A 10,213-nucleotide genomic window follows, 5' to 3' on the forward strand; every position below is an offset into this window, starting at 1 on the left:
CACACTTCATCAAGCGGTGTTTATCCAGTAGAGAAAGTGAATACAAGCCACTTACTAATGTATTGTAATTGTCCATATTGCTTCATTTGCTGGCTGGATTCATTTTTCCATCACATTATGTACTGCTTGTTTACATAGTTACGACCACCCTGCAATCCTTCAGTAGTGGTCGCGCTTGTACACTATATGAAAAAGCACTGGCCTCTCTGGTGCCCAGGACCGTGAGAGCTCAAATAAGCTGGTGCTTTTTTATATAGTGTGCAAGCATGGCCACCGCTGCTGGATTGCAGGGTGGTCATAGCCATGAAAACGAGTAGTCTATAATGTGATAAAAAAATGAATCCAGCCATCAAATGAGGCAATATGGATAATCACAATAAATTAGTAAGGGACTTGTATTAATTTCCTATACATAACAAATGCTATTTGCTAAAGTGCGACAACCCCTTTAAGGCTATGGACACCTTAGGGTGCATTTTTTTTTTAGTACATTGTACTTGTTTTTGACAAAAAAACTCCAATAGGTATTGTAAAAAAAATGGTTAAAGAGGTTTTCTGAAATTTTTATATTGATGACCTAATCCAAAGAATAGATCATCAATATCAGATCAGCGTGGTCTGACTCCTGGCACACCCGCCAATCAGCTGTTTGTAGAAGCCGCAGTTCATAATGATAGATAATCGGTTCTCTTCCCTCCTGTGTCCTCTCTTGTTTTTATACTATAAACAGTAATAAGCAAAGTGTTCTAGTGGTGATAGATAATCAGTTCTCACCTCTCCTGTGTTCTCTCTTGCCCTTATACTATAAACAGTAATAAGCAGGGTGTTCTAGTGGTGATAGATAATCAGTTCTCACCTCTCCTGTGTTCTCTCCTGTTCTTATACTATAAACAGTAATAAGCAGGGTGTTCTAGTGGTGATAGATAATCAGTTCTCACCTCTCCTGTGTTCTTCTCCTGTCCTTATACTATAAACAGTAATAAGCAGGTGCTATTGAAAGAATCATTCTTACCTAACCTGATCCACTCTGGTCCTGCACACTGGCTCTAGAGTTTACATCTTCCAGTCTGCAGCTTGTTTACTTCCTCCCTGGCATGGTTACCTGCTCCACTGCTGCTAGTGCCTGGCTTCAGCGGTGATGTGTCTCTTGTGGACACATCACAGCTGAATCCAATCATTGGCTGAAGAGGGGATCATGTCCATGCCGGAGAGGAAGTAAACAATCCACAGACTAGAAGATAGACACACAGGAGCCAGTGCCCAGGACTAGAGCTGCGGATAGCAGATCAGTATGAATCTTTCCATAGCGGAGGCTGGCTGCGGGCACCTGTGAAACATTATATTTGTCTGATATTCAAATTTGTTTGATAATCTGAAACATTTAAGTGCGACAAAAGTGCAAAAACAAAAGAAATCTTTAAGGTGGCAAATACTTTTTCACAGCACTGTACATGATGGTGAGAAAAAGCCCAACGTTACCATTTTACTACAGTCAATTTTTATTACTGAATTATTGGCCATTTATAGAGGAGTCTAAGCTGGAGTTGGAGTGTGATAAAATGCAGGAGTCAGAACTTTAACTTACCAATTCCACAGCCCTGCTACTAAGTTTATTTAATTTCTTTAATCTATGATTCCTCCAGAGGGAGACAAGTAACATAGTTTGTAAGGCTAAAAAAAGACATCTATCCATCCAGTTCGGCCTGTTATCCTGCAAGTTGATCCAGAGGAAGGTAAAAAAAAAACTGTGAGGTAGAAGCTAATTTTCCTCAATGTAAGGGGGCAATCACACGTCCATGTGTGTTTTGCGGATCCACGGATCCGCAAAACACGAACACCGGGCGGCAATGTGCGTTCTGCATTTTGCGGACCGCACATCGCCGGCACTAATAGAATATGCCTATTCTTGTCCGCAATTGCAGTCAAGAATAGGGCATGTTCTATTTTTTTCGGGAATGGAAATGCGGACCCGGAAGTGCGGGTCTGCATTTCCGAATCCGGGCCGCACATCATGCGGCCCCATAGAAATGAATGGGTCCACAATTCCGTTCCGCAGAATGCGGAACAGAATTGCAGACGTGTGAATGGACCCTAAGGGGAAAAAAATTCCTTCCCGACTCCAATCAGGCAATCAGATAACTCCCTGGATCAACGACCCCTCTCTAGTAGCTATAGCCTGTAATATTATTACACTCCAGAAATACATCCAGGCCCCTCTTGAATTCCTTTATTGTACTCACCATCACCACCTCCTCAGGCAGAGAGTTCCATAGTCTCACTGCTCTTACCGTAAAGAACCCTTTTCTGTTTGTGTACAAACCTTCTTTCCTCCAGACGCAGAGGATGTCCCCTCGTCACAGTCACAGTCCTGGGGATAAATAGATGATGGGAGGGATCTCTGTACTGACCCCTGATATATTTATACATAGTTATTAGATCTCCCCTCAGTTGTCTTTTTTTCTAAACTGAATAACCCTAATTTTGATAATCTTCCCAGTTATTACTTTAGTTGCCCTCCTCTGAACCCTCTCCAGCTCTGCTATGTTTTCTTGTTCACAGGAGCCCAGAAATGTACACAGTACTCCATGAGGGACATTTACCAATGCTTTAACGCCACTATTGTGGCATTAAAAAGTCGCACATTATGGCACACGGCATCTGTGCACCATAATTTGCGACTTTTTGAGCTTCTCTGCACTTTTCTGAAGTGCGGAGATGAAAAAGTGGTGTGGCTTAGCACCGCCGCTGCATTTACTATAACTTTCCCCAGAAAGTTATAGCTGAAGTCTATGATTGCCTGTAGCTGGTATAGACTTCAGTTTCTGGCGCACAGTAGAGCAGAGGCGCACCTGATTTGTTAAGGGTACTTTCACACTTGCATTGTTGGATTCCGGCAGGCAGTTCCGTCGCCGGAACTGATGGATCCGGCAATCTGTATGCAAACGGATACCATTTGTAGACGGATCCGGATGCAGATCCGTCTCACAAATGCATTGCAATACTGGATCCGTCTCTCCAGTTTCATCTGGAAAAATGGATCAGGTATTTATCTTTATCACATTACTAAAGGTCTGCGCATGCGCAGACCACAAAACCGGATCCGTTTTTCCGGAACACTTGGGGCCGGATCCGGCATTAATGCATTATAATGGAAAATAATCATAATAAGTGTTCCGGAATTTTGGACGGAGAAAATACTGCAGCATGCTGCGGTATTTTCTCAGTGCAAAAACCGTACAGTGACTGAACTGATGCATCCTGACGCATACTGAACAGATTTCTCTCCATTCAGAATGCATTAGGATAAAACTGATCAGTTTTTTTCCGGTATTTAGGCCTCTTTCAAACTTGCGTTGTTGGGATCCGGCATGCACTTCCGTTGCCGGAGGTGCCCGCCGGATCCGGAAAAACGCAAGTGTACTGAAAGCATTTGAAGACGGAACCGTCTTCCAAATGCGTTCAGTGTTACTATGGCAGCCAGGATGCTATTAAAGTCCTGGTTGCCATAGTAGGAGCGGGGAGCGGGGGAGCGGTATACTTACAGTCCGTGCGGCTCCCCGGGCGCTCCAGAATGACGTTAGAGCGCCCCATGCGCATGGATGACGTGATCCATGCGATCACGTGATCCATGCGCTTGGGGCGCCCTGACGTCACTCTGGAGCGCCCGGGGAGCCGCACGGACGGTAAGTACACTGCTCCCCCGCTCCCCACTACACTTACCATGGCTGCCAGGACTTTAGCGTCCCGGCAGCCATGGTAACCATTCAGAAAAAGCTAAATGTCGGCTCCGGCAATGCGCCGAAACGACGTTTAGCTTAAGGCCGGATCCGGATCAATGCCTTCCAATGTGCATTAATTCCGGATCCGGCCTTGCGGCAAGTGTTCCGGATTTTTGGCCGGAGCAAAAAGCGCAGCATGCTGCGGTATTTTCTCCGGCCAAAAAACGTTCCGTTCCGGAACTGAAGACATCCTGATGCATCCTGAACGGATTTCTCTCCATTCAGAATGCATTAGGATAATCCTGATCAGGATTCTTCCGGCATAGAGCCCCGACGACGGAACTCTATGCCGGAAGACAATAACGCAGGTGTGAACGAGCCCTAAGCCCCTAGGACGGAACTCAATACCGGAAAAGTTTAATGCAAGTTTGAAAGTACCCTAAGGCCCCTTTCACACGGGCGAGTATTCCGCGCGGATGCAATGCGTGAGTTGAACGCATTGCACCCGCACTGAATACCGACCCATTCATTTCTATGGGGCTGTTCACATGAGCGGTGATTTTCACGCATCACTTGTGCATTGCGTGAAAATCGCAGCATGCTCTATATTCTGTGTTTTTCACGCAACGCAGGCCCCATAGGAGTGAATGGGGTTGCGTGAAAATCGCAAGCATCCGCAAGCAAGTGCGGATGCGGTGCGATTTTCACGCACGGTTGCTAGGAGACGATCGGGATGGAGACCCGATCATTATTATTTTCCCTTATAACATGGTTATAAGGGAAAATAATAGCATTCTGAATACAGAATGCATAGTAAAATAGCGCTGGAGGGGTTAAAAAAATAAATAAAAATTTAACTCACCTTAATCCACTTGCTCGCGCTGGCGGCATCTCGTCTGTCTCCTTCTTTGCTGAACAGGACCTGTGGTGAGCATTCATTCCAGGACCTGTGGTGACGTCACTCCGGTCATCACATGATCCATCACATGATCTTTTACCATGGTGATGGGTCATGTGATGACCGGAGTGACGTCACCACAGGTCCTGGAATGAATGCTCACCACAGGTCCTGTTCAGCAAAGAAGGAGACAGACGAAATGCCGGCAGCGCCAGCAAGTGGATTAAGGTGAGTTAAATTTTTAAAAAAAATTTTTAACCCCTCCAGCGCTATTTTACTACCATGTCATAAGGGAAAATAATACAATCTACAGAACACCGATCCCAAACCTGAACTTCTGTGAAGAAGTTCAGGTTTGGGTACCAAACATGCGCGATTTTTCTCACGCGAGTGCAAAACGCATTACAATGTTTTGCACTCGCGCGGAAAAATCGTGGGTGTTCCCGTAACGCACCCGCACATTTTCCCGCAACGCCCGTGTGAAAGAGGCCTAAGAGGCATCTGCCTCTTAATAAATTAGGCACATCTCACGCCAGTGCAAGGATATCAAGACTGGCAGATGGATCCGCCAGGCTTGATATATCTCCTCCCATGTGTGGTCTGACTCGTGGCTTGTAAAGTGGCAGAACTACAGTATCTCACAAAAGTGAGTACACCTCTCGCATTTTTGTAAATATTTTTTACAGCATGTTCCGAGTATTTCTAGAGAAGCATTCAGTATATATATATTTTTTTTTTAATAAACGTTTTTATTAGAATTGTAACATAATTTTATTATGAGATATACCGTAGTGGACAATGTCACAGAAAAATGCAATTGTTTCTTTGTGGTCTGACCTCCACAATGTTGTTTACAATTGACCAGATACATTTGAATATCAATCATAAATTGCTTTGCAAAATATAATGTGTAAAGGGATTATGCGATGGCCGCCCCTGTGGTAGAGTGTGGTTCATTGCATACGTATGGGGAACCGGTAAAAGAAGAGGAGGAAGACAAGGAGAACAAATAAAGACAACTAAAAGGTTTGGTCGCAAACAGTAACATAGAATGTATTGATAGATAAGAACCATTTGACCCATCTAGTCTGCCCAATATACTGAATACTATGGATAGCCCTTGGCCCTATCTTATATGAAGGATGGCCTTATGCCTATCCCATGCATGCTTAAACTTCTTCACTGTATTTGCAGCTACCACTTCTGCAGGAAGGCTATTCCATGCATCCACTACTCTCTCAGTAAAGTAATACTTCCTGATATTATATTTTAAACCTTTGCCCCTCTAATTTAAAACGATGTCCTCTTGTAGCAGTTTTTCTTCTTGTAAATATTCTCTCCTCCTTTACCTTGTTGATTTCCTTTATGTATTTAAAAGTTTCTATCATATCCCCTCTGTCTTGTCTTTCTTCCAAGCTATACATGTTAAGGTCCTTTAATCTTTCCTGGTAAGTTTTATCCTGCAATCCATGTACCAGTTTAGTAGCTCTTCTCTGAACTCTCTCCAAAGTATCAATATCCTTCTGGAGATATGGTCTCCAGTAGTACTTGAAACTAGCAATGCTCGCACAGTCCACAGAACCATATAGATACACTTTTCTTTAATCGGGTAGGGATTCCTAAGGGGCGTATTTAGGCTGAGTTAGCCAGGGAGCCCAGGTAGAATTCTTGAATTTGGGGGAGATTACCGTGTCCGGCAGTAGTTGTTCATATCGACAGGTTGTGTTCAGTTCTTGGATTACTTCTGATATGGGCTTAATAGTTTTTTTCCAGTGCCAAGTTATGATCAGTTTGGCGCTCAGTAGCACATGACCCACAAGATTTCTTTGTCTGGGGTTAATTGACTGTATACCCAGGAACAGTAGCGCGAGCTCCGGGGATGGAGTTACTCTCGCTGAGGTTAGTTCAGATATTAGCTCAAAAATCTGTTGCCAGAATGAGGTGAGACTGGGGCAGGTCCAGAAAATATGGTACAGGGAGCCTATGTTACCACACTCTCTCCAGCAATAAGGGGGAGCGCTAGGATATATTTTACTTAATCGTTGGGGGTGAAATACCATTGTAAGAGAGTCTTTACTCCCGCCTCATAGTGCGTAACTTATTTAAAGTTAGAAGATAGAAAACTCACAGCTGCGGCCCAGTTTTCTTCTGAGAGTGTCCCAATTCAGATTCCCACCTTTTAAAAGGGGGGATTTAACAAAAGTAGCTTTGTCCCCAAGGAGATCATAAATATATCTTGTAGTGTGTTTCTTGAAAAATGAGGGGTGTTGGTACAGACTAAGGATGTCCTTATTGACCAGAGGAGGGGATTGGAGGAGTGTGCTAAGATAGTGACGTATTCTTAGATAGTTATAATTAGGGCTGCACGATATATCGCAAAAGTAATCGAATTGCGATAATCGGCAAATGCGATTTGGCGATTCGGCCGACCCGAAAATGCCGCGATTATATATGAAGGGGCCCCTATTGATAAAAAGTCCTCTGTCCTATTGATAACAGGTCCAGCCTCTGTACTTACTTTCACGATGAATGCACTGCAGCGACGAGCGGGAGCGAGCGAGGCAGCCGGCCGGCGCGTGACTGACGTCACTTAGTCACGCTCCTGCTTCCTGAATTAAGTGGGAGGAGCGTGACAGTGACGTCAGTCACGCGCCGGCCGGCTCCCTCTCTGCCCTGCAGAGCATTCATAGTGAAAGTACAGAGGCTGGCCATTTTATGAATAGGAGAGTTATGTGCGCAGTTTAGGACACATGAAGGGACACATAGGGCCATGAGGGGGACCAGCATAAGATGCTATATGTGTGTCTTATGCTGGCCCCCCTCGTGGCCCCATGTGTCATAGCACACATCCACTATAACAGTGCCATCCACAGGTCCCCCATAACAGTGCCCTCCACAGGTCCCCCATAACAGTGTCCTCCGCAGATCCCCCATAACGGTGCTATCCACAGGTCCCCCATAACGGTGCCCTCCGCAGGTCCCCCATAACGGAGTCCTCCGCAGATCCCCCATAACGGAGTCCTCCGCAGATCCCCCATAACGGCGTCCTCCGCAGATCCCCCATAACGGCGTCCTCCGCAGATCCCCCATAACGGCGTCCTCCGCAGATCCCCCATAACGGCGTCCTCCGCAGATCCCCCATAACGGCGTCCTCCGCAGATCCCCCATAACGGCGTCCTCCGCAGATCCCCCATAACGGCGTCCTCCGCAGATCCCCCATAACGGCGTCCTCCGCAGATCCCCCACATAACAGCGTCTTCCGCAGATCCCCCACATAACAGCGTCCTCCGCAGATCCCCCACATAACAGCGTCCTCCGCAGATCCCCCACATAACAGCGTCCTCCGCAGATCCCCCACATAACAGCGTCCTCCGCAGATACCCCACATAACAGCGTCCTCCGCAGATCCCCCACATAACAGCGCCATCCGCAGATCCCCCATAACTATGTCATACCCAGCCGCGTCAGCGGCTCATATGGGAAAATCCAAGCAAATAGACCTCTAGCACAATTCCCTTAAAATATCGCATCGCACATCGTTATCGCAATTTTTAGGGCCCTAATCACAATCGCACAAAATTCCCATATCGTGCAGCCCTAGTTATAATATTCTCTTTGCAGTAATGCAAAGGTAAGTTTGAGTGAGTCGAAGCGAAGAACCGAGTTAGCGTTTATGAGTTGTGAGAGAGTCCTAACCCCCTTTGTGCGCCACTCTGAGAGATCAAAATCAGGTATTACTGTCTCCAAAGTACAGGTAGAGGATTGGGAGAGTAGAGGAATCTTTGAGTCCCCATGTGTCTTATGGACCTGGGTCCACAGGTCTCCCCATGTGCTACTGTTAGTAATTTGGCTTTTGGTAAGGCTACTTTCACACTCGCTTTTGGTGCGGATCAGTCATGTATCTGCACAGACGGATCCGTTCAGCTAATACAGCCGTCTGCATCAGTTCAGAATGGATCCGTTTGTATTATCTGTAACATAGCCAAGACGGATCCGTCTTGAACACCATTGAAAGTCAATGGAGGACGGATCAGTTTTCTATTGTGCCAGATTGTGTCATAGAAAACGGATCCGTCCCCATTGACTTACATTGTGTGTCAGAACGGATCAGTTTGGCTCAGTTTCGTCAGACAGAAACCAAAACGCTGCAGGCAGCGTTTTGGTGTCCGCCTCCAAAGCGGAATGGAGACGGAAAGGAGGCAAACTGATGCATTCTCAGCGGATCCTTTTCCATTCAGAATGCATTAGGGCAAAACTGATCCGTTTTGGACCGCTTGTGAGAGCCCTGAACGGATCTCACAAACGGAAACCAAAACGCCAGTGTGAAAGTAGCCTAATCCTGTAATGTGCACCGGCCTATAGATTGAGACTCTATTTGGACCCATGCCTTAGAACTATTAGGTGTCCACCATTCACGAGTGAACGAGAGCCCTATCGCTTTGTGGTCTTTGTGTCTTTAATGGACGGAAGGCCTATGCCTCCTGCTCTCTTTTTTCTAAACATTAACGTTTGGGTTATTCTGGGTCTAGACGAACCCCAAATGTAGGCGTTTAAGATAGTGTGGGCTCTTTTGAAAAAGGCATTTGGGACAGTAATAGGGAGAGCCCGGAAAATGTATATAAGTTTAGGGAGCGTCATCATCTGGAATGATGTGACTGCCCACCCAAGACATTGCCTTCATTGCAAAGTTGGAGAAATCATTAGTCATGGTAGATATGAGGGGCTCATAATTGTGTTTATATAGAAGGGAGCATGGAGATGTGAGTTTGACTCCCAGGTAAGGTAATTCAGTAGATTGCCAGTCTAGGTTGTATAGATGAAGTATCTGCCTCCAGAGTCAGCTTTGCTGTTGATAAGGTTGAAGGCTACTGTATTCTTAATAGCTATGAGAACCCCCCTGGACTTCTTGCTGAAATAGGAGTGCAAGATATTAGGAAAAAGGTGGTGACATACTCTAGCAGCATCAGTTTGCAATAAGTGGGATTCTTGAATGCAAAGGATGTCTGCATTAGAAGATATTGTTTACTTCCATATATAGGACCTTTTCTGAAGGCAATTGAGCCCCTTGGCATTCAGTGACATAATTTTAAGCCCCATATTATTGGAAAGAGGACCGCTTAATAGGTGCTACAGTATCTGTGGAAGCAAGCAAGTTGCCTATGGTACATGAACATTGAAACAGAATAACTAAGAGTAAACCGTAACTAAAAATCAAAAGTAAAGAAAACCTGAACGGCTCTGGGCCGCTTGCAGGAACATAGGGCACAAGTCCACTATTGAGGCCGAAAGTGAACGACGTAAAGGTGGTATTCTGTAGAAGAGGTTCTGCACTATAGGGAACGATGGTGTTGTCATCCCCTGATGGGGGTTTGATGCAGATCTTCCACACATAAGTCTGAGTACTTTGGTGGTAGGACAAGGTGGCAGTTCTTATATCTATGTAGCATTGGCGGTGGGCTGAAGGATCCCCCATTTATTTCACTGTATGCCACGTTGATGTGGTAGGTTGTAACAGATGCCTTTTGTCAGGGTCCCAAGAGGGCAAAGGGATTTGCCAGGATTGTAGTAGATCTTTTCCACCTTCAAAGGACTTGAT

The sequence above is a fragment of the Bufo bufo genome, chromosome 3 (genome assembly GCF_905171765.1).
Source record: "Bufo bufo chromosome 3, aBufBuf1.1, whole genome shotgun sequence".
Classification (NCBI taxonomy): Eukaryota; Metazoa; Chordata; class Amphibia; order Anura; family Bufonidae; genus Bufo; species Bufo bufo.